Consider the following 25,827-nt stretch of genomic DNA (forward strand, 5'->3'; position numbering starts at 1 on the left):
ATGTGGGGCTAATTGAAAGGCGGAGGGATAAATGGCTCAGTGAGCCCCGCCTTTCTAGTTCTCAGTTCTCGTGCTTTGTGATGGTCGGAGCAGGATGTAGCTGCCTTAGCCAGGTCCCTGCTTCAGCTGGCAAGGCTCACTTCTGGAGAGACATCCTTGAGGAGAAGCCACATGGAGGACCTACCCCGATGCAGCTCTGGGTGCTGGAGCAGCCATGTGGAGACCCCTGCCAGCAATGAGATGCTTACACATTCACTGATTCGGCTTTCCTCCTGCAGTTAGCATCATTGCATGTGTTTTGTGAGATGGAGGAGGACTTTGTGGATTGGTGTCAGACACATGGGTTAATGGGTTAATGTTGAACTCGTGGGCTTGGGCAGAACTGAGTTGGGATGTTTTCTTGAGGTGCACTTACTCTTTATATAAAACTCTCTCTTATACATGAGCTTCTGTGGATTTGTTTCTCTAAAGTACCCAGACTCACACACTTGCCCATATGGTTTTCTTGACTTTCATTTGAACAGATAACCAGGTATTTTGCCTCTGGAGCCACTAAGTGGATTTGGGTCACTTACTTCTCTGTAATTATAAGCTGCTTAATCATTTGTTCCACTTAGGCTGATTCATGAAAGGTCAGCTAGTCATTGGTTGAGTAACTAAGAAAACCCCCAAATCAATCTGTTGGATATTCTCTCCCGATCTTGTACACAGACTTTTTTATCCAAAGGAAGTATTATGCTTATTCTGTACATAAGACACTCAAATATGATGGTAAGTAAGAAAATACTATTGGAAATTCATAGAAACCTATATTAAACAGAAATACCTAAATGCCAAACGATTGTTTCTTGGCACATCTTCCATCGAAGTATTCAGATTCCTCCCGGCATCGTCTCTATGCTGCGGTGAAAGGAATGAAGTTTCAGAGCACATGGCAAAATTATGCAAAACTAACAAATTCTTCATCGCAAATACCTTTGTTTTCCAACAACACAACCATTGACTATCCACGTGGACCTCACCAGATGGAAGACAGTGGAACTGAATTTTACTTTATCTGTGGGAAGAGGATTGAGCAACAAGGTGTCAACAACGCCAACTATAGAACAGACCTTCAGTTTCTCATATGTAAATTCAGGCTAACTCTGCGGAATAGTAAAACATGTCCACAAGAGGTAAAATTCAATTCCAGTTGGATTTAGAGAACATCTCGAGAACAGACTTAGTGCACTGAACCAAACTCTAGAAGACCTGAAAAATTGTGAGATGACATCATGAACATCATACATAAAGAAACAAAAAGTCATTAAAAAGATAAGAAAAGAAGGAAGGAAAAGAAAGAAATCGGATGTCAGAAGAGGCTGAAACTTGCACTTGAAGAATATAAAGTAGTTAAAACAAATGGAAGACATAATATGAAAATAAAGAAGTTGCCCAAAACAAACAATCATACTGATGCGAGTGAGGGGGTTCAGAGTGGAGACCCAGAGCTCATGTGTCAACAAATGGACATCCCCTCACAGAAGGGTCGCAAGGAAGAAATGAGTGAGCCAGGGTGCGTGTAGCACCAAGGAAACACACAACGTTCCTGTAGTTCTTCAATGCTTCCCCCACCACCACCACTATCATGACCCCAGCTCTACCTTATAAATCCGGCTAGATGACCATGTGCACTGATACAGATAAGAGCTCTTGACACACGGAATGCAGGGCAGATAAACTACTCAGGAACAGGAATGGGAATAGTGATCTCATGAGGATAGGGGGAAAGTGGAGAGAGAAAGAAGGGAGAGGGGGAACCAATTGCAATGATCAACGTATAACCACCACCACCACCACCACACCCAGGGGAACGGATAATAGAACGTGGGTCAAGGGAGAGAGCAAATGATGTAAGATATGAAAATAATAATCATTTATAATTTATCAAGGGTTCGTGATGGTGGAAGGGTGGGATATGGAGGGGAAAAAGAGGAGCTAATACCAAGGGCTCAAGTAGAAAGAAAATGTTTTGAAAACGATGATGGCAACATATGTATCAGTGTGCTTGATACAATTGGTATATGGATTGTTATAAGAGTTGTAAGAGCCCCTGATAAAATTACTTATAAAATTTTAAAAAAGAAAAAGTGTAGTATTAAAAAAATGGCGCGGAGGGAGGGTGAGGACCTGCCCCCACCCGCTGCTACTCCTACGAGTTCAGTAATACTACTTCTGGGTTCAGTAATGCACAATTGTACGGTTGAGATATATAAGCATTATATTAAAGTCATTGAGAGCATGAGAGATAATACAATAATACAGTCAGGTATGATACATGGCAACATGCTCACCTCAGCCCAGCTTGGTGGTCCACGTGGAGAGAGGGGGAAGGGAAGGAGGGTAAGGGAACAAGGGAGAGGGGAGTAACCAGGGAGTGAGCAGCAAGGAGCTCAGAGTCCGAGAGAGATCTATATTGCTGACTCGTGCCTATATAACCTTTGGGGGCATGCCAGCCCACTAATTACAGGTAGAGACATACGTCACAGGGAGGGGCTGCACTATAGGTTACACAGCAATGAGAGGGTGGTCTAGGGGGTGGTCTCTGGGTCTCCATAGGAACCATTATCAGTAGGGTGTAAACTCCGCCTACAGGAGCCTGTCCATTGTCCCCAGAGGCAGGGAGCAGGCCCACCCCAGTGGTGGGATGAGACAGCAGTCTGGCAGCAAGTATCTGACCTCCCCCCACAAAAAAGGAGTTGAGCAGAAAATTTCAAAGGCCAGTAGCAGGAGACGAAATGAAGTATTATAGTGAAATGTGCAAAGACATGATGTTTGAAGACCAAAAACAAGCTAGGCATAACTCAAGCTAAAACAACTGAAGAAAAAAATCAAGCCTCAATTTACAAAATTTACAAAATGGAAGAATCCTATGGGCAAAATTCTGAAACTTGATTTCTATGCTTAATAAGGTCACAGCCCTCAGCTTACTCAAGGTAATGATGATCTCTGAGGTGCTGCTCATTGGTCCAAAGCTCTGTGATGGGAAAACAGCACTCTATGAGCTGCTCAGTGATCCAGGAAAGTCCCCCTGCAGTCCAAGGACCAGATTACAGTAGGGAATGCAGCTGGAGACCCACCCGGAAGGGAAAGCTGAGATTTCAAATAAAATACCGGTCATACTCTTCAGTTGTTCTGGGAAGTAGGTATCAAAACTATTTTGAACTGGGTCAACTGGACTCTGCCTCAGACACACTTGGAGCTGGAAAACACATGGTTTCTGAAGAAACCGAAGACAGCGGTGCCAGGAGTGGTGTACTCTGGGTTGGCAGACAAACAAGATCTTGTTATCAATACCCTGTATGTCATATTAAAATACGTACTATTCTGATAACTTGTGATGACCATTCTGCTATAGTGTGCCTACACTTGTGTGTATTAGGGTGTATCTGAGAGGTATGCCACCATTGGGGGGTCACCCTCTTGAAGCTGTGTTATTTGTTTCTCTGTTTCTTGGTAAATGAAACCCAGAGACGTTGAGCCTAGAGGGAAAGAAAACATAACAAAAGGTTGAGAGTAAGGGCAATGCCAAGGTGGAGGGGGGAATAAGAAGGAAATAATGTCCAGAAGCCCAGGAAGGAAAAGTATGTTTGAAGATTGATTATGGAAGCAATTGTACAATTATGTCTAATGTGATTGAAATATGGAATGATATGACATATGTATTAATGCTCAAGTTTCAAAAATTAACAATAATAATAATAATAAAGCATAGATGCAGGCACAAATTCTGGGCTCTCACTAAATCCTAGCTCCAACATAAGAACAATTAGTTCTTACATCATGGCCCTACTCGATGCTCACATTCATGAAATTATCACTGTAGATAAGGATGCTACAGCAAAGTGTTGTGAAGAAAGTAGATGGTGCCGGACTTTCAATGGAAATAGTGACTGGGGTCTTAAAGGTATGTATTCAAACAAGTAGCTATATAAGTGAGGAATCCACTAAGTCCACACAGAAGAAGCACACCAGCTTGTGTGGTCCAAAGATGACAATTACAAAACTCAAATATGGTGAAGAGAAAAGTATCAGAGCTAAAATTATGAACACTCAATTTGTAGAAGGCTATGGAAGACAATGGAAGCCCAAAACCCATCTGCAGAGCATCTAGTCATGTCAGGCGACTGGCAGATTCACTGTAGCCAAAGGCAAAAGTCCCAAACAGCCACACTAGCAGGCAGAGACCCTTGTAATTTTGATGATCCTGGATCAAACTCAATACTTGGCCACTTGACTCCCTACAGACATGACCTGAAATTGTACGGTGTGCAAGCATCTCTTAGTTGTTCCATAACAGAAATTTATTTTCTGGTTTTGTGCATGTTCATGGCGGGTCTTCTCCCACTGACACGTTATTTATATTTTTGTCTTTACACTACTATGATCTTGTTACCACCTTAGTGTGATCTGTTTTTCAATGTTTTCTATGGGGTTTCCCAGCTGTGAAGCACAGGAAGGGTGGATGTATAGTGATAATAACTGATACAAGGTGTTATAGGTTATGTAAGGGTGGTGGGTAGGTGATAGGGAGAGAAAGGGGCGTTCAGGAGTAAATAATGAAGGCGGGAGGGGGGACGGATCACTGGAGCAGATGGTGATCACACAGCTCATTTTGGGGGTAATTCAACCATAGGAAAAGGGAATGCTGTAGGATGGATGTGATGGTGTTTGTATAACTCCCCCTTGATATGACTGAATGATTTATATGATTGTATGATATCTAAATTATGTGCCAATAAAACTGTTGGGCGGGGGGAACGCTTTCATCAAAACGTGGCAGAAGGCATCTTTCATTGACCCTCAGTGCGAAATGATTCCTATTGAGTGTGTAGAAGAATAGCAACTGGTTCTTTCCTCAAAAGGAACCCTGGCATTAAGGAAGGCTAGAAGCTCTACCCACCCAAAGTGGAGATGTTTTCCAAGGATGATGGCAACAATGACCCACAGTAGTCTATGGAACAGGTAATTGCGGCCAAATTTTGCTTTGCTGGACTTGAGCTAGGGGAAATAGAATTGTATATCATGAATCATGCCACACAGGCCATGTATTGAAATGCTGGAAACATCTTAGTTCTTCCAGGACTGTACATTGATTGACATGAAGGTTGAATTTGGTGTTGATATAACGACCCAAGAAATTGTTCTTGCTGTTGCTATTGAGAATGATTCCTGAAGACTCTGGCATCAGGGGATCAAAGCCAACAGAAGGACAAACAGTCATATCATGACCTCAAAGAAGTAACTCCTGAAGGGCTACAGGTGGTCAAGAAAAAATTGGAGTGGGTTTCAGATGGAGTAGGGCTGCCTCTAAAATCACAAAGTCAGTGCAGGGTTGTAATCCTGAAAGGGCTCCATCTCTGTCTCAGTGAGAAAATCAGGACGTTTGGGGAACTGTTGGTCTCCCATGTGAACTTCAGTAACATGTGTCCATCAAGGCACAGGGGACACTGAGGACTGCAGCTGAGTATGAAGGGGGTGGTCTTCCTCCTGTCTTCGTGGCAGTCACAGGCAGGAGCAATGGTTTGGGACAAGTGCTCTCTGGTAACACTGCCTATCCAGTGATGTGCTGGCTTGCCAGACTGGGGTGGGGGCTGGGGTGGGAGGTGGGCTCAGGATCTGTGGTCTTCTCTTTGGCTACCCAATGATCACGACTCTTTGACTATGCTGACTCCAGAACCATCAGCTCAGATCAGATCTTGCTTGTCAGATCTTCGGTTTGAACAATCATTTGGTATCGCCAAACTTTGAGGAACATCTTAAATATGTGGATTTCCTTGAAGCAGGCTGACAAGAAAATCAGAGAATGTCGTTTATGAGTATTTAGCTGTGTTCATTATGAGAAAAACTCTACAAATTCCTCACTTCGCTACAGGAAAAAATCACGTAAGATGAAAAAATTAGGTAAAAATTAAAAATATTGAATGAATAAACATTTTGAAAGCTTCAGGAAGCATCAAAAGATGGGGGAAGGAATACACAGAGTCACTGAACTGAAAAGAACTGGTCAACGGTCAACCATTTCAAGAGGTAACATGAACAGGAATCGTTGATATGAAGGATGACGCCGAAGCGGCACTGACAGCATTGATGAAAAACAAAGCTCCAGGGATTGATGGGATACCAACGGAAATGTTTCAACAAGCTGATGAAGCCCTGGAAGCACTCGCTCACCTTTGCCAAGCTGGAAAAAAATCCATACTTGTGCCCAGTCTTGGGTGTGGATTATAATTCAATGTACATAAATCGAAAATCCTCATTACCGAACCAGTATACAATATCATGAGAAAATATTGAAATCGTGAAGGATTTCTTTTGATTTGTATGCACCATCCATGCCCATGGAAATAGCAGTCAAGAAGAAATGAGACAAGCTCATTGCACAAGATCTCTTTAACTTGTTCAAGAGATGCCACGCTGAGAATTAAGTGGTGCCTGACTCCGGCCATGGTGTTTCCAATCATTTCTTAGGCAATGTTCTCAGCTCTCTGCCATCAACCCATGCAGACTCATAGTGACTCTGTAGGACGCAGTCGAACTGCACCTTTGGGTTTGGGAGGCCGTGAATCTTTATAGGAGCAGACAGCCTCAACGTTCTCCTGTGGAGTGACAGGTGATTTCAAATTGCTCATCTTGGGGTTATCGGCCCAGTGTATAACCCACTATGCCACCAACGTTCCTTAAAAGTCTATACAAGGAATACAAATGAAGGACAAAATGTGAAAATGGAAAATGTCACCTGAAAAAGCAAATGGGCCTCGGAGAACATTCCTGGGAGAGGACACTAAAAACGAAACCAAACCAAACCCCACTGCCAGTGATTGGAGCTGGACATAGCACAGAGTGGCCCTACAGAGGATGTCTGAGCCTGGAAGCCTCTATGGCGGCAGGCTGCCTTTTCTTTCTTTGGTGGAGTGGCTGGCAGGCTGAAACTGTTAACTTGGTAGTTAGCAGCCCAATGCCTGGCCCACATCACCACACGGGGCTCCTTAGGAACATGCACTGGGTCAGGGGGCTGCATGACATGTGCCCTTTTTCTTATCCAAAAGAACACGTAACATTTAAGACAAGAAGTTGGGGTAGAAGGGAAATGTCCACGTGTCTAAAGAAGAATTAATACAGAGCATGACCACACATGTCTTTGTCTTCCAAAGTGATGAGAAGGGAAACTTCTCTTTAGCGTTTAGCCAGTGCAAAAGTGCTGAGAATCAACCAGAGAAAGACATTAACCAATTGCTGTCTGTGTGTATCGGGGTGGGGGGAGGGTGTACAACTCTGCTTTAATGACTTAACGAAAAGGTATTCGCCATAAGAAATCGTACCAAATGCTGTTCATCTTCCTTAGTTAGCAACTCGGGTGCTCAGGTTGCCACTAACCACAGACTGTTGAAATGAGATAAAGTGAAAGTAGTGCAAACCTCTGGAGGAGACTATTGTTGATGAGCTTAACTCCGGCGGACGTGGACTTAGCAGGTTGGGGGTGCCCTTGCCCTGGAGCCTGCAGGACCTTCCTCAGTGGGGACATGGGCTGGGGAATGGGGATTGTTTGGGAAGAGAAGGAAGGTGTCTCTTCTGACAGCTAAAGTCTATTTATGAGTGTCTCTGCTCCTCCCCTGCTGTTCTATTAATATAATGAATTGTTCACAGGTGCATCAAATGAGGTTGAGATGATCACTGGGATCTATGTTACCCAAACAGGCCAAATTAGGAAGAGTAAATGTATCCGGCAACTAACAGTCCCTTAACAAACGTACAAAGCGGCAAGTAATGAAGATCGGGCTCACATTTGGCCTTGCAAGCCTCTGTAGCAGTCGGATTCTGCCCGTGTTTAATTCTTCCTTGTCAGGATGAAGTGAGCGTACCACAGAAATGGCTTTCTGCCCCTAAAGCATAATGAGACTAAGTAAAGGAATAAGAAAAGTGGCCCCCATGTTTTTTCTCAGGCTTCCTGTCTGGTTGTGCCCCGCACACGAAGTTCCTGAACAAAAGCATGAATGAGGGCTGGTGTCAGTCCTGTGTTATGCTCAACAAACAGTGACCACACAAGGGGCTGTGGTCCTGAAGGAAGAGACACCTTTTTGGGAAGTCTTATGTGCTGGACACCTGGTGTACTTTTCCAGAGGGGACTGCCTGTTTATAGATTTCAAAGGAATCATATGAGTTAGTGGTCTTCCTGCAAAGCAATTTCTGTATTCTATACTACCACCCTGTAGGGTAGCCATAGTTTTAGAATTCTGCAAGCGTCAGAAAGTTTAAGTCAGATCATAAGAACTACATATATGGCAGAGCCGGCATTTAAATCTGTGCTAAGGTAAATTCCAGTCCCTTTCCTGCCTTCAATGGAATTCTCCATCACCTTCTCTTCTTGTCTCCAACCTCCAGAGAAAGAGAATATGTTGACACTATGGGACAGTGTGACCTCAGCAATCAGGAAATCTCAATTCGATCTTTGTTCTGCATGTAACTTGCCTTGGGTCCTGGAGCCAGAGAGCACTCTGCATCTCTGATTCCCTCTCTGTGAAATTAGAAGCACCCAGATGACTGATTTCCAAAGTCTGAGCTAATTCAATGTCTAAAGTGTCTAGTAGCCTCTTTCTCTGATTCAATCTTATTTTCCTGTTAAGTGAAGATCATAGAATTAATACTCACTATATAAGTTTTGGAAGTTCAAAAAGAATAGAAAGAGGAGGTGAGGAAGCACTCAACTCCCCCTTCCCTGAGGCAATCAGTCTCTTTTAAGAGTCAGGCCTTCTTTTTTACATATGTAGGCTTCTCATTGTCTACATAAGTCATTCTCTCTGTAGAAACCTGAATCCGGAGTCACTCTTTTTTATTTTACTTAAACCCTATTTTCTATGTCATTAAAAGGGTTTATAAATGCATCACAGTCCATTATGTAATTCCAACTTGGTGAAAATTTCAATGATTTTCAATATTTCTCTATGAAAAGAATAATAATAAAATGAACTTCCGAATGTCTAAACCATTATCAAAGACTCAGATTGTCTACTTGTGATAGAGTGCTCAAATGCGAAATTAACTTTCCTTTACATTTATTGGAGAGTTTGTATTCTGTAAGATTTTATGCCAATAAAGATTGCTATTAATATATATATATATTTTATAATAAGGACACATGGGTAGCCTTATTTGAAGATTGTTTGAACCCTTGTATATCTCTTTGCCATTGCTTCACATGATAAAGACTGTTGTGCAAGGCATAAAAATCTTGTACTGAATGTTGTTATCCAGAGAATTCTGTGGAATTCCTTTCATTGTGTCTGGATTGCAGTATTGAAGTGAAATCTAAGGCTAACCTGCAATTAGTGCCCTTAAGGGAAACCTGGAATCTTCAGTTTGGCCAGAAAGCACTTAGGCTTCTTACAGTTATATTTCTAATTCAGAAGTACCATTTAATTCACCAACTTCAGTTGGAGGAATTTGCCTCATAGAAATAAGCTGAGATGTGGGTGACTGCTTACATTTTTAAATGTTTTTAAAAATCTGTTTCTATCCAATTGCATCCAATGCATAGTGACCCCACGTGTTAACAAGTCGAACTCACAATGGGGTGTTCTTCACTGTGAGAGGAACAGGAGCAGCTCATCAGGCCTCTCTTTCATGGCACTGCTGGCTGAGTGTTCATTGACAACTTTTATGTGAACAGCTGAACACAAACAATTTGCACCATCCAGGGACCTTTCTGTAAGTTTGTCCAACTAATAGCTATGCTAGTTAGAACAGAACATTGCATGCTCCTGTGCCAACCTCACAATCTGCAGGATTACTGCCACCGAAAAGCCTTTCGACACAGTGCCACTCTGACATGTATACGGTCTCTGTGAGTTGGAATCAACTCAATCACAATGGGTTTGGTTATACTATGTATACATAGGTACTACATATAAATGTATAGGAACATACTTATATATGAAATACCACTGGAAGGAGAATGTGCACATACATATACAAATACAAATCTCACAATCTTAACTACAATTGATTGGCATATGCAATATCATAATTTTAACTACAATTTATTGGTAGTACAATGTAAACCATCCTTCTTTCTAGGCACTGTGTAGATGTGAGTCCCTCTTAACTGATTTTACCTAAATTTCAGCAAACTTTTTAACTTTGTAGGCTCACTTGGCTATTGTTTTGTTTCTTTTCCCTCTCCTTAAAGTGTTCTTTAATCATATCTTTTATTATTATTTCTAGTTCAACTCTTCTCGTTTTCTCCTTGGACAATCCTATGAGTTTTTAACACCATCTGCCTCTTTATCATTTCCTTTTGTTCTTCCCTATGGAAGTTTTCCAAACCTATCTCATTCCATTTTTCTCAGTGTCAGTTCTGTTCTTTATTACATGGAGGCCTAATTTTGTTATTGCACTTTTAGTCCATTGGTATCCTCCCAAGGAGTCCTGGCGGTGGATTGGGTGTTAGGCCACTAACTGAAAGGTCCACATTCAAACTCATCAGCCACTCCACACGAGATGAGGTTATCTGATCCTATAAAGATTTATATTCCTGAAAGATCAAAGGAGCAGTTCTACTCTGTCTTAGATGGTTGTTAGGAGCCAGCATTGTCTCCATGACTGTGTGTTTTCGTTTTACTGTCTTTCATGAAAATCAAAACCTTAGTTATCTAGTGCTGCCATTACAAAAATAGCTCAAGTAGGTGGCTTAAACAAACATTTATTTTCTCATAGTTTAGGAGGGTAGGTAATCAAATTCCAAATACTGACTTTAGCAAAAGTTCTCTATGTCTTCTGGTTCTAGTAGGTTCTCAATGCAGAGGTCCAGAGTCCAAATGATATACTTTTCTCCTGACTCTTTTTATCGATGGCAGTAGGTATCCTCTGATCTCTGCCCCATTGTTTAATCTCTTTTATACCTCACAAGAGATTTACTCAAAATACAACCCAATCCTGTAGATTTATCCTGCCTCATTAGCATAATAGCCCCTGATGATGCCTTGTTAATATCATAGAAGATATGATTAACAATGCATAGAATAATTATACCAGATCACAAAATGGAGGAGCATTACACAATACTGGTAATCATGGCCTATGCAAGATGACACATCTGGAGCATGTGGGGGAACAAGTCAATCCATAATAATATCTTAGTTCATACAATTGAGGAAGTCAAATATATCTCTAGATTTACATTTCTTCTATTTCTTGCAGTAGATTTAATAGTGGAATCTTCTGAACATGTAGTTCTCTTTCCCTTATCCTCCAGCATTTTTTCACCCTTCCCAAATAGGTTGTTCTTCCATTTACTCATCCTTTAATAGAAGAGATCTATCCAGACCTAGTGTTTGCCAATAAATGTGATATGTGGATTGCCCTTGACCCCAATTTCTGTCTACAAACATGCTGGTCCAATTTCTTTAGCCAATCTAGCTGGCTGGCAGACTGATGCACAGAGTTCTAATTCCCACGTCCAGCGCACATAGTTTAGTGCTGAACTAAGACAGGCTCTTCATTGTCCTCCCTTCTTGCAAGGATCACTGACACGCTAAACAGATGAAGTGTACATGAACTGCAGTCCTTAGGGTTCACTGCTACGGGCTTCTTGTTTCCTTCTCTATCATCTCTGGCAATTTTACTGTGGAAACTACATTTCCCAGGATTCATGGCCATGCCACTAACCTTTTGCCTTTCTTCTTGCTTCCAGTTTTGTCTGCCTTTTAAATTCTGGATGTTATCGTTTTCAATGGCTATAAAAAGAGAATTCTGATATAGACAGTTGCTAAGGGCAATCTGAGTCCTACTTTTGTCTTTTAAAAGCAGATTCCATGAAGGAGAGGGATATGTGCTCAGTTTTCAGGGTGAGACTAATCTTATAGTTTGGAAATAGGGCAGAAATACCAAGGAAGGGCTGAAGACACTTCCTTCTTAAGACAGAAGTCTGTGTAAGATATGAAAATAATAATTTATAATTTATCAAGGTGTCATGAGGGTGGGAGGGGGAGGGAGGGAAAAAGAGGAGCTGATACCAAGGGCACAAATAGAAAGTAAGTGTTTAGAAAATAACGATGGCAATATATGTACAAATATGCTTGATACAATTGATGTATGGGTTGTTAGAAGAGCTGTAAAAGCCCCAATAAAATGATCTTAAAATACAAGCCAACAAAAAGATCAGATGAGTATCGCATGGTTGGAAAATTGATTACATTTTTTAGACATTTCAATGCTTGTCTTTAATGAACAGTTCTGCAATAATTTTCCACTATCTTGACACTCAAAGTTATTGGTTTATTTTGATCAATGTGAAATTTTCGTTCATCATTGAAAGAATGGGAGAAGCTTCTACCAACTTCTCTTTTACTACTCTTTTGAACTAAAATCCTCAGAGTGTTCAAATGCATATACAAACTTTGTTTCACTCCTTCGTTAACATGTAAATATATTGACCTCGAGGACAGGCACTTTTATTTTAAGTTATTCTGAGACTTGATTGCTAGCACAGAGCCCATTCCTGGCATCAGAGACCTTGAATCTACCAATACGTGCAGTCTTTCTGACTCAGACGGAGTTGGTTTCTGTAAGAATCTGGGTCTTTGTTAGTGGTAGGAGGTGTTATTTTTTTCTTCAATATTTTTAAACAATTTCGTCTTTGAAAACTGATCATTCTTGGAAATGTTGACTGTCTTCTCTGAGAACTTGTTAGATAAACTGGACAGAGCAAATCTTGGAAAAGAGAAAATAGAAATCCCCAGTTGCTGCTGATTTTCAGCATTTTAATTGCTACCATGCACAAGATAGGAAGTTCACTCCATATAATTCAGGAAAACAGAAATCGTTGTCATGTGGGGATGCTAGAGGGGTGGAGGTTCTAATACTAAATGGTCAGTTCCTGAAGGATCTTGTTCACTTTTATTTACCATAGTTGACACCGCATCAAACATGGAGCCTTGCCCCACTCTAAATGCTCAGTAAATATTCATTGAGTAAATGTTAACCATCAGTATTGCTGTTGAATGGATTCAGGTAGAGAATGGCTTATCATCTGACAGAGATGAATTCTGTATTAAAATTCCCGAGCAGAGATGACAGATGTATTGAATGGCTCTAAGGTCCTGTCCAAATCTAAGATCCATGAATCTGGTTCCAACTGCAGACCAGAAGAGAGAACTTCTCTTCTTCATGCCGTGTTGGGCAGTGGTGTGGTGAGTGGTGCAGTGGTGAGGGACCGAGTCAGGGCTCGACTTTCTCACCCCACCTCTTCTGGTTGCTCACCTTGAGTAAATAGTTTACATGCTGGAGAAAGGACGTCTACTGCAGTTAGTTTAGGCCTCAGTATTTCTTTCCTTGGTTATGATTCCTATTATTCCAAGTGGGTGTTTTGGGGGGATTTTTTGCCTCGAGACTCCCTTCTCCAATCCATTCTCTACACTATGGCTGAGATTGTTCTAACACGTACTCTTAAGTATAAAATCGAAATTTCAGGTAGTGATTAAAAGACCGGGCTCTAGAGTCAAATTCCATAAAATTGATGCTATTGATTTCGAATCAACTGGGCCCAGCTAGATTGTTTTGCATTGCTGTGTCTCAGTTTCCTCGTCTGTAAATTTGGATTATGGTGAGGAATACGGAATATGTAATCAACTGCCAGAAGAACGGACAAATCTGCCTTGGAAGAAGGACAGTCAGAATGTCCCTGAGAAGCAAGAATGAAACAGCTTCATCTCATTTTCTTAGGATATGTCATGAGGCGGCTTCAAAATGGTCATAGGGGAAAAACAGGAATCTAAAGGTAATGGTATTTTTCCATCAACTTTTTGAAGCCCTGTCATACCAAGAGGGAAAGGTCCCTAAAATAAAACATCACACTTGGTAGAGGGCTAGCAAGCAAGGACGACCCTCAACAAGATGGGTTGACATAGTGGCTGGAACATAACAGTGACTGTGAGGATGATCGGGGACCAGGCAGTGTTTTGTTCTGTTGTATCAACGTAGTGAGACTGAGCAATGATCAGAATTTAGCCGACTCATCCTTTCCTACTTAAGCTCATCACGGCTATTTCTTCACGCCACCGCCGCCACCACCAATTGTCAATCAAGCTCATTCCAATCCATGCAGATGCCATGCATGACAGAGTAGAACTGTCTCCTCTGTGACTGTGTTTGGAAGTGGACTGACAGGCCTTTCATCGGAGGTGTCTCTGGGTAGACTCAAACATCTCACCTAGTAGTTAGCAGGTAAGCCTGTTAATCTTTGTAGCACGCAGGGACTTTGCCCTGCTTCAAATCCTAGCGACCCTTTGGCCAGAGTAGAACTGGCCCTGTAGGTTCCCGAGACGGAAACTCCTTATGGAAGAGGAAAGCCCGATCTATCTTTGGTAGAGAAACTGGTGATTTGAACTGCTAACTTTGTAATTAGCAGCCCAACATGTAATTAGCAACCCACCTCAACATCAGGGCTCCTGGGAAATTCCGTACCATTCCCTGTAGATGTCAAGCAATAGTGCTTGTCTTTGAGCATGTGCTTCACTCTACCTGAAATGCCTTTGACTCTTCAAAGTTATAAACTTTTCTTTTATCCTCCATGGCCCAACTCCAAATATCCTCCTCTTTCCCTAATGTCCCCCTCTCTACCCACCTCTCTGTCCTTCCCCGCCTCTGTGCCAACGATTGACTACTCTGTTTCCATATCTTTATTAAAGCACTCACAGTACAGTTTGAAAATAGCCTGATTGCATGTGGCCTTCTCTACTATACTGTTCCTCATTGAGGCTAGAGAATTTTGTTTGTTCATTTTAGAATGTCCAGCGCTTGCCTTAATTGCTGGTACTTAGTAGGTATACAGTAAAGGCCTGAGTAGAATAGAGTGTCATATTTTTGGCTTAATAACCACATGAAGAACTTTTCCCCTTTCTAGACATCTATGTATTGTGAGGACGGCATAACACTGGGCACTGTTTTGTTCTATTAGGCAGGAGGTCACTGTGAGTCAGAACCCATTCGATGGCACCTAAGGACAATAGCAGCAGACAGCTATGAATTGCACTCACCCATTTCTTATCTTGATTTGTAGAAACACAGCCCATTCTGCTTTTAACCTCACAGCCAAGACAGTGGGGACTCAGATAGGAGACTGTCAAATGGGAAAAGACAGCAGCTTCTTTTGTTGAGCGTCATTGGAGGGCTTGAGGAGCAGCAGTCAAGAGAAGGCAAACCAGGGGAAGCCAGACTCCACAGGCCCATCAGTAGGAGGGCGCTGCAGGAAGTAAATCCATGGGCTCATAGACATGCTCTCTTCTGCAGGGCCCGTCTGGAAATGGGGGAGACTTGGGCAAGAGTCTGGCAAAAGCTGCTTCGGCAAGGGGTCAAGAACCAAAAGAGCAAAAGCAATGATCTTCTTGTGAAAGGCATCCGTGCCTCAATGGATTGGACCTGTCAGATTTTGTTTGCCTTCTTCTATGCATGCAAAAAATGTAAAGAAGTCAAGTCTACCATAAGCAGCTATAACTTTTTTCTTTATGAGATGAACTAAAACTACGTACAATGCCACATAATACACTTACATCTTAGGTTATAATTAATTCAAATGATTCAAGATTCATATACAATGTGATTAGACTCCTCTAGCACATAATTTATGGTTGAATTAACAAAGGAGCTGATTAAATGAGAAAATTGATTTCTGTCATTATACTTTTTTTTTTAGTTATGTTTTCAGTAGGAATACATTTTCGGACTCATAGAAATTAGATTTAAAAGTTGGAGCTAAAGTTCAAGGTGTTCATTCCATTGTAAGACCTCCCTCTTATTCATCAGCAAACCTAACTGTGGTATGCTTTTTACAACTACATGGCAGGACTAGTTTCATGAAGGCAGAACAGGGCTCATGTTGCTCCCAAATACGAAGACACAGAATTAGCAATTTGTCAATATTGGTTTTTGTTTGCTTGTCTGAATCTAGCTTACTGGCCGGCATTGTGTTCTTATTGCTAGGTGTCCTTGAGTCCATTCTGACTCGTGGGGACCCTAGGTATGACAGAATGACACTCCACTGGTCCTGCGCCATCCTCACCATTGTTCTTATGTGCGAGCCCGTTTTTGTAGCCCCTGTATCAATCTTCCTCTTTTTCACCGCCCTGCTGCTTGACCAAGCTTGATGTTGCCTGCAGTCACTGGTCTCCGAAGTACATGAGGCTAAGTCTTGACATCTTGCCTCTAGGGAGCAACCTGGCTGTACTTCTTCCAACACAGATGTGTTTGTTCTTTGGGCTGTCAATGGTCCTGGCAATATTTTTCAACAACACCACAATTCAAATGCATTGATTCTTCTTCGGTCCTCCTTACTCAATGTCCAATTTTCACATGCATATGAAGCAATTGAAAATACCACGGTTTCGGTCAGGAGCACCTTAGTCTTTAAAGTAACATTCTGCTTCTCAACACACTAACGAGGTGCTGTACAGCAGTTTCCCAATGCAATGCATCACTTGCCCTCTGGACTGCGCCTTCACGAGCATGGCTGGGGGTCCACGCAAAACAATGTCCTTGACAACGTCAACGTTGTCTCCATTTATGGGGATGTTACCTATTGGTCCAGTTGTGAGGATTTGGGGTTCCTTTATATTGAGGGGTCACCCATACCGAAGGTAGAAATCCTAGATCTTCATCAGCAAGTGTTTTAAATCCTTCTCACTTTCAGCAAGCAAAGTTGTGTCATCTGAATATTGCAGGTTGTTAATAAGCCTCCCTCCAATGCCTCATTCTTCACATAATCCAGATTCCCTGATTATTGGCTCAGTATACAGGCTGAATAAGTACGGTGAGAAGATGAAACCCTGATGCACACCTTTCCTGACTTTAAGCCATGCCTTATTCCCTTGTTCTGAGAGTACAAAGTCTTCTTGATCCATGTACAGGTTCAGCATGAGCACAACGTAATGTTATGGGATTCTCACTTTTCTCAAGGGTTTCCATAGTTTGTTATGGTCCACATAGTTGAATGCCTTAGCAAGGTCAATAAAACACAAGTACGCATTTTTCAGGTATTCTATGTTTTCAGTGAAAACCCATGTGACATCAACAATAATATCCCTTTTTCCATGTCCTCTTCCGAATCTGGCCTGAACCTCTGGAAGCTCCCTGTCAATGTACTTCTGCAACTGTTGTTGGATGATCTTCAGCAAAATTTTACTTGCATGTGATGCCAATGATATTGTGTTCCTGAGTCATAGGCAAAAGCATCCAACCAGGTTTTCACAGATATCGATCCAGAAATTGCATAGTTATTTGTAATTGGGGTGTTGCAACAGAATGTGGGTGCAAAAGTTTTGGAATAGAGAAAATTGGAATTCTTTCTCATTTATTAAAAGAACACCCCTATGGATTCATGATAAACATTCAGACATAGCTTTCATCTCCTAGACTGAGATTCTTACTGGACATGCTTGCAGCTCCTTAGTCTCTCTCCCTTCATTCTCCCTACTGCTCACGTGATCCACTCCTACATTCTGCCAGTTTGTTTCTGCTACTCTTTGCTTTCCCTCCCACAATTTTTCCCTCCTTTCAGTTAACTTCTGCAAACCGTTCCTCCTTTCTTCTCCTCTTCCCACCTTTTCTGCCTTTCTCTTCTTTGTTTCTCTCCCAAGTTTTCTAAGTACCTTCTCTCTGTCAGGCACAGCAATGCAGGGATGCCTAGGACAGAGGGGATGTGATCTCCATTCACAAGGCACTTATCCTAGCAGCCCTTCATTTTTTTTCAAAAAAACCTTTTATTCTTCAGAACTGCAACAACCTGTTTATATTGTGCCAAGTGGATACTGGGAGATGAGATAGCAAGAGCCTAAGGGCAGAAAGAACCTTGGCTAGAAAGGGCTTCACGGATCTAAGCTTTCTAGCCTTTGTACAGGAGCTCCTGAGTGGTACAGATGAATACTGTGGTTGGCGATTAACTGAAAGCTTGATAATCCACCCAGAAGTGTCCCAGTAGAAACATTTGGGGATCTACTCCTGAAAAATTAGCCATGGAAAGCCCTATGGAAATGCACGGGGTCGCCCTGAGTTGGAGTCATGGCTTCCTGGTGGGAGCCCCAGTGGCAGAGTGGATTTCAAGTTGGGCAACCAACTGCTGGGTCTGCCTTTCAGCAGCTACCCCTTGGGAGGAAGATGAGACTCTCTCCTCTCACAAAGATGCACAGCCTCCGAAACCCTGAAAGCAACGCTCCTCCATCCTGTACGGTAGCTTGAGTTGATGGTAGTTGGTTTTGTGCTTTTTAATGAACTCCCAAGCAATTTGAGCTGCTTAGTGACTTATGTTCTGGGCTGCTCACTGCAAGGTCAGCAGTTCAAAAACACCACCTACTCTGAGAGCAAAAGAAAAGGCTTTCTACCCTCATAAAGGTTTACAGCCTCAGAAATCCATAAGGACCATTTACTCTGCCCTAGAGGGTTGTTATGAGACAGAATTGACTCACTAGTCATGAGTGAGCAGTTTTGCTTGATTCGAGTTTAACATGATTCAAATTACAGCTCTCTGAACATGGGGACAGCAGGTCAATAAAGGAGAGAATGCGGCTGTTGGCATCAGGAGTAGGTGGTACTGACAGTAGCCTCGCAGCTTTGGGGACCTAGCCCTGGCTTTTAAGCTCAGCTTCCTTACCTGTAGAAAAACACAGAGTCTGTCTGTTACAAGGATCACAGGATCCCTAGGAATTATGAATGTAAAGTGCTGAGCCCAGCCCATCACTGAGCCAAAAGCAATGCCCAAGTCCTGCCCCTTTCCTCCTCCACTTCCTAGAGCATGCCAGTGTCTTTCTGAACCAGGGACACACCTACTCAGGTTTATGACTATTAACAAGAATTAACTACCACCCTTTACTGAGCTATCAGCTCAACACTGTGGCTGAAAGTCATTGAATTTAAGGGTTTTCTCAAAGTGGCATTTCAAATACAAACACACAGGAGACCCTTTCTCGACCTGTTCTCCACATTCTATTTGCTAAAGACAGAGTATCCTGGTAGTAAAGATCCTTCTTGCGCAGGAAAGCCTTGAGAGGAGGCTAGGGAGGGCTGTATGTCCCGCTGGGCTGGCACGGTGCCAGAGAGAAGAGGGACTTTGAAGTCAGTTGGACCAAGATTCTAATTCCGATGTATTGAACACAAGCTGTGTAGTGTTGCAAAACACTGCGGGCCTTTCATTCCCAGAGGTAATAATAAGGACCTAACTCCTACACTTGGTGGAATCATGGAGAGTAGGCCTTCTCTGACTCATTATGTGGCATTTCGAGATTCATTGGCCTCTGCCCACTTCGTTCACAGCATCCAAATGCAGAGTCATCCCTAGTCACCGAACCGCCTTCTTCCCAGATATTGTAGGTACACTCGTAGGTAAGTGATTAGGAAGAGTAATGATAGACATTTTAATAAGCTAGAAATTCCCTCTGCGTATTAGACTGCAAAACTCAAAAGTCAAGTGCACTGCCTTTGAAGTGCTCTGACGCGCAGCGACCCTAGCAGGAAGAGTAGAACTGTCCCTGTGGGTTTCGGAGACTGTAATTCGTTATGGAAGTAGAAAGGCTCATCTTTCTCCTTTGAAGCAGTTGGTGGTTTTGAGCAGCTGACCTTGCGGTTAGCAGCCCAGTGCATTCAGTGTTGGAATATGTGCAACGAGCAACAGATGAGAGAAAATGTAAAAATGGGCCAAACCAGACTGTCCTGAGATTCCCTGTAAGTGTGTGTTCCACCAACCCCCAGCCTCTGTGCCTCAACTGCCTCCACCCACCCAGGGCCAGCTTCTTCTTTCTGTTTGTGAAGATGTGGGCAAGGGCACAGACGGTGCTGGCAGACTGAGCTCAATCCTGGCTTTTAATGTACTTGCTGCATGACCTTGAATTCGTTGTTTGGCTTCTCTGTACATGGTTTCCTCATCTGAAACATGGGGACGCAAGTGATCACAATACTTGCTTGTAACATTGCTGTGATGACCAAATGAGTCCAGGCCTTTTGCATGTTGAGAGAGAACAATGTCAGCACACTGCCAAGTTAGCAGTGTGAAATCCCCCATGCTCTGTGGGAGAAAGATTCAGAAACCCACGGCGGCAGTTCTACCCTGCCCTGGAGGGTCCCTGTGGGTTGGAATCAACTCGAACGCAGTGAATTTAGTTTGGATTGGTTTGACTTGGTCTGGCACGGCAAGAGTTCAATGAATACATGATTATTGCTCTCTGAAAGCTGTGTGATGGAGTTGAAATCACACCAGACCTGAAGTCCAAAACTGTGGATATAACTCTGAAAATTCTACTTCCAAGCGGCCTGACTGTAGCAGAATTCTGTGTATGGTATTCCCATGGTCTCTGTCTAACTTAGACCCACTGACCCTCAATGATGTAGGAGACGCCCTGTAGGACATCTGATCGCTGGTGGTACCTTGGGCTAGGAATTGGGCTGCAAGTCACTATGTCTGCAGTTCCAGCCCACCGGATGAGGCTTTCTGCTCCCTTAAAGAGTAGCAGTCTTGAGAACCTGGGATCAACTCGACAGCAGTGGTTTGGGTTTGGTTCTGGGAATCAGGAAATAATCTCCCTGGACGATGGTTGTGTTCTCCTGCAGAGTGTATGATGAGTTCAAACCACTCCCCGTTCAGGTAGCAGTCAAGCACATAACCACTCTACCACCGGGGTTCCTTGTCCTCTGATTGCTGTATGAAAAAACGGTGATAATAATTGCTGCCCCACCTGCTGGAAGGAATGGTGATCTGATAAAACAAGCTGAATACAAGGTGCCACCCTGGAAAAACCAAAGGATGGCACCAAGAGCAACAACAACAGTAAAATAGTAACTCACGCCATTACGTCAATACAACTCAGAGTGACCCTATAGCGCGGGGCAGAACTGCCCCCAGTGAGTTTTCTGAGACTGACCCTCTTTCTAGGAGCAGAAAGTCCCGTCTTTCTCCTGAGGAGCAGCTGGTGGTTTCAAACTGCCGACCTTGAAGTTAAGAGCCCAGTGCGTAACCAGGAATTGCCTAGAAAAGAAGGTTACCTCTGAGTGTCCAACTACAAGCCATCACATGTCAGAAGGAGAAGTATGTAAAGTTGTCGTCAAGTCACAGAATCCTCACCAAGCCAGTAATACTTGACCATATTGTCACCTGACTGGAAATGGTAGCATAGCCGAAATTATGTCTTGTTAACTCAAAATGAGCTCATCAGTCAAAGAAAGATAGTAGAAAGGGAGTTCTAAGATTCAGAGTTCTAGGATCCATGGTGCCCATCCAAACACTAACCAAGAAAGGGAGGGGAACCAGCCTTAGGTGAGTCCTGGTGAGGAATCTCTAAATCCATCTCCTGGGGTAGAAATGGAAATGCTTGTTGGTTTCATCATGCTGGAAGACCAGGGCTAATTACTTATTTCTCTGAGCCTCAGCTTTCTCAACTTGAACAAGCAAGCATACTTCTAATAATGTGGCTGTTCTGGAAGGGGGGCAAAAAGCACCTCAATTCTATTTCTCAGCCTCAGCCTTTAAGCTGATTTCAAGTGTGTTCATCAGTCTCTTGTGAGATTTGTTATTGATAGTCGTCATTCCCAAGGCAGCTGACTTCTAAGGCATGACAAGATTTATTTTTAGGGCTCTGTAAGCATCCAAAACATATAATAGTTAATGATGGTTTATCCAAAGTTAATACAACTTCCCTCAGGAAGCCTGTCAGTAGCTGTGTTAGTCGGGGTAGACTAGAGAAACAAATCCAAGGAGACTCTCATATGTGTATAAGAGAGAGTTTTAGATAAAGGGTAATTGCATATTAAGAAAGCATCCCAACCCAGTCCAGTCCAAGCTCATAAGTCTGATATTAGCCTATATGTCGGATACCAATCTATAAAGTCCTCTTCAGACTCACGAAACACATGCAATGATGCTGAATGCAGGACGATGGGAGGCCATTGAGTAGAAAGTCTTTGGATCCAGTGGCATTGTAAGCATCTCTGCACTGGTGGGGTCTCTATGTGCCTTCCCCGGCCCCAGAGGGCTACATCAGGGTAGGTCCATGTGGCTTCTCCTCAGGGATGTCACACAGGGAGTGAGCCTGGTCAGTAGAGAGTCTCCAAGGGAGTGATCGGAGCAAAACTATCTCCTGCCTCCAAGGAGGAAAGTCCAAGAGTTCCCAGAATTCTCAGGAGACAGTAGCCTCAGCGTAAGGGTGCAAAATGGCCTAGCTGTTCCAGAATATGTTGAGAAGCTAAGGTTAAAGAGATTGCTTAGGAGGAGTTCCAGCTGGCAATTCTATCATTTCCCCACCCCCATCCTACACCCCTGAGGATTTTGGGGGGGTGGGTTGGGGAAGAAAACTCATTTTTAATATCAAATCCTCCCTGCTGATTCCGTGAAGGCCTGGAAACAGCAGGTAACAATGCATAAGGGACTTTGAATTAAGACTGAACTCTCTGTGTCCTTCGCCTCTCCCTCAAATGTGGAATGATTTTCTAAGAATTTAATTATCTAAGAACACACCATCAAAGCCGTGAGACCCTTGTTAGTGTTAATTCAAACTTAATGTGCATGAGATTTAGAGATCTTGGATACTAGGAAAAAATTACTTTGATTTAAATAGCCCTCTTTGTCCTACAGATCACAAAACATCTTTTAACATATATATATATATATATATGTATTAATAGACTGTAACCCAAGTCTCTCCCACTAAGAAGACGGAGAAATCAGATGCTCTTTGAACCAGTAGGATGTGGTTCGAAGAACAAACATGGGCTTTGGCGCCTTTCAAACTGAAGTTCAAATCTTAGAGATTCATCTCGTTCTTGGTGTCTGTGCAAAGCTTAACTGCTTTGAACCTCAGTAACTTAACCTCTCGGCAAAGACTGAGCTGAAGACAAGAGAGCAAGTGAGGAGAGTTGGAGAAGCAGGCTGCACGTGAGGTTTTGTCTGGAAGTGAAGCTGACTGTCCTGGCAGAGGCTGGGGTCTGAAGTCAGGTGATCCGACCTCAGTCCGGAGGGACACGTGCTGCATGTAGGCTGTAAAGACTTGCGTTCATTGGTGCTCGTGTCGTGGAATGCAATGATGGCCAATGTGAACTATAAGTCCCGGAGTCCCTGGATGAGGTGAAGGAGCCTTGGTAGTTTAGTGGTTACCTATTGGGCTGCTAACCATGAGGTTAGCTGTTCAAAACTACCAGCCACTGATTGGGAGAAAGACAGGCTTTTACTCCCTTAGAGAGTTACAATCTCAAAAAACTCACAGGGACACTTCTACTGTGTCCTACTGGATCACTTGAGTCTTCATGGACTTGACGGCAGTGAGTTTGGTTTGGATTTGGATGGTGCAGAAAGTCAACAGGCTGGGCTGCTAGAACCAGAAGGATAGAGATTTAAGCTCACCTAGAGGTGGCTTGGGAGAAAAACCTGGTGATCTCTGTCCAAAAGATCAACCACTGAAAAGCCCATGGAGTGGAATTCTACCCTGATAAATGAGAGAGAGCCAAGAGGCAGAGCTAACTGAGTGGCAACCGGTAGTGGAGACTGAGAAAAGAAAACTACGTTTCTTAGGAAAATGTAACTATTTGCAAATGATTAGGGCATTTTCAGTAAAATGTCTGCCGCATCTGTTAACATTTGAATGATGCGGGGGGTCGGGGTCCTGGGCCAGGAGGTTAACAGAAAGCCTGTCCTCCTACAGTTTTTTCAAAAGTGAGACATGAGCTCTGTACTGCCGTGATTCTTTGGTAGGACACGAAGAAATCCTGTGTCCGTTGTCACTGGAAAGCCTCGCTTGAAGAGTTCCCTTGTAAGCGTCTCATCTTCTAACGCTTGTCATTGGACCACAAAAAAGGTTATGTGTGCTGATTAACTTCAAATCAGCACCCCAGCTTATTTCCCTCAAGGTTTAGAGATAATTTGAGGTGCCCACTGTATCGTTACAGTGATCCTGCTTTGTTAACGCCTTACAGGGGTTTCCCTGGTGATGAAGATGATCTTCCGAATTCATTTACCATGGAGTTAGGGCAGAATTTGTCATCCCTGTTTTAGTTTTTGGAAATATAATATGATATAATACAATGTGATATAAACACATGTGTATATACATCGGTATATGTATATGTACGTTTTATGTAAACATATCTCTCTAAAATATTTTTGTGTATATATACAAAAGTTAATTAATTTTGTATAAATTTTATATTAAAACAACTAAAATTACTCGATCTATATATACACAAAATTATATATAGTTATATATACACAACATTTTGGTATGTATATATATATATATATATAAAGTAATTTAAGTAATTTTAAGTTCCAGAGATCTAAGAGCAGAATTTCTCAACATTGTTTTTTGTTTCATCTATACATAAACCCAGCATTCTCCGCATACCAATAGGTTTGCCATTTTCCAGTAGAGAGACAATGTACCTAATGTCATTTATGCGTTGATATCAATTTTAGCCAATGTGGTCTCTCTCTTGTGGTATCTTTGTTCGTTTTTACATTTCAATGCTTATCTTCCCATTGAGTAATAGCCTGGCATTGCCCCTAGTAGAACACTGTCAGAAGCATAAAGAAATTTAACTGTTTTGGTTTAGGAATCTCTTCTAGAAGCCCCTAGTAAATCGCCGTTTGAAATACCAGAGTAAGGCTGAGATATAAAATGTCTCCTGTGGGTTTCTCAAAGGAAGGACGCATCATACTATCACGTTGACTCTGTATCCCCTGTGGTTAGACACAGCACCCATCCTACACTTAGCACTTTAAATAATTCTAGAATCAATAAATCACATTAACAAATCTACCAAGTCATTTCAAACCTGTCCCATTTTTATAAACTGGATAAAACAAATAGACAACACTAAGCGTCATATTCAAAAAGAACCTCACGCTCATTGGTAAGTCTGAAAAAGAGTCTCTAAGGGCACCTAATTGACCCACCGTCTGCCTGGGAAAGACATAGGAGTCAGTCTAAAAGAGACTACAATAACCAAGAAGGGGACCAGGGCTCCAGTGCCATGCTGGGAGAAAGGAGTTCTGGTGGCAGAATGTTGACGCCTTGGGCTGTGAACTGCAAGGTCAGTGGTTCAAAACCACCATCCACTCTGTGGGAGAAATAATGGCTTTCTGTTCCCATAAAGAGTCCACCAGCAAGGCAATTGAACACTCTCTCTTAGAAGGGTCTCACAGAATGGAGGATTCATCCAGGGTGCGGTATGGCACTGATGAACCACATAACTACCATCTAGCTCTTTAAGATTTCCTTCCCTTACAATTAAGGCCCTTATGTGATATATCTCATTAATCATGCTAGACTTGCGCATGTTCACTTGTGCATTCAAGATCGCTCAGAACGTGGCAGTCAAGATAGACGACCCCTCAGAGACAGTGACAGGAGTAAGGGTTCCCTGAGGGGATGGGAAGTGAGGGGAGGGTGAGGAGAAAGGGAGGGAGAGGGGAATTGATAAGATTGATGATTGTATAGGCCCACCAGATGGGACTGAACAGCAGAACTGTATGGGAAGGGAAGGGATATATTGGAATGAGGAAGATCTCTCAATGAAAATATTATTTAATTTTAAGGAAAATGTTTTGAAACTGATTGTGGTAAAAAATAAAGTTATTTTTAAAATAAATAAACTAATTAAAAAAATTTTTAAGTGTTATAGTCTGCCACAGGGCCCGTTCTACCTTGTCTTGCAGGGTCACTATGAGTCGGATTTGGTAGGGAGAAGGCCCTTTACAAGACGGAACACCCAGAATTTCTTAGTTTTGTCTGTATTTTAAGGTAATTCTTGCATGTTTTTATGCTG

The 25,827-nt window shown here is 42.5% G+C and overlaps 1 protein-coding gene and 1 pseudogene across 2 annotated transcripts in view; both read left to right on the forward strand.

Annotated features, from left to right (window-relative positions):
• The window catches only part of DAB1 (DAB adaptor protein 1), a 1,456,966-nt gene that overhangs the window by 923,528 nt on the left and 507,611 nt on the right, over positions 1-25,827 (forward strand). The window lies entirely within an intron of this gene.
• LOC101647497 lies at positions 2,964-5,858 on the forward strand (annotated as a pseudogene).

This window comes from Echinops telfairi, unplaced genomic scaffold (genome assembly GCF_000313985.2).
Source record: "Echinops telfairi isolate 266 unplaced genomic scaffold, ASM31398v2 ScPeMD7_443;HRSCAF=831, whole genome shotgun sequence".
Classification (NCBI taxonomy): Eukaryota; Metazoa; Chordata; class Mammalia; order Afrosoricida; family Tenrecidae; genus Echinops; species Echinops telfairi.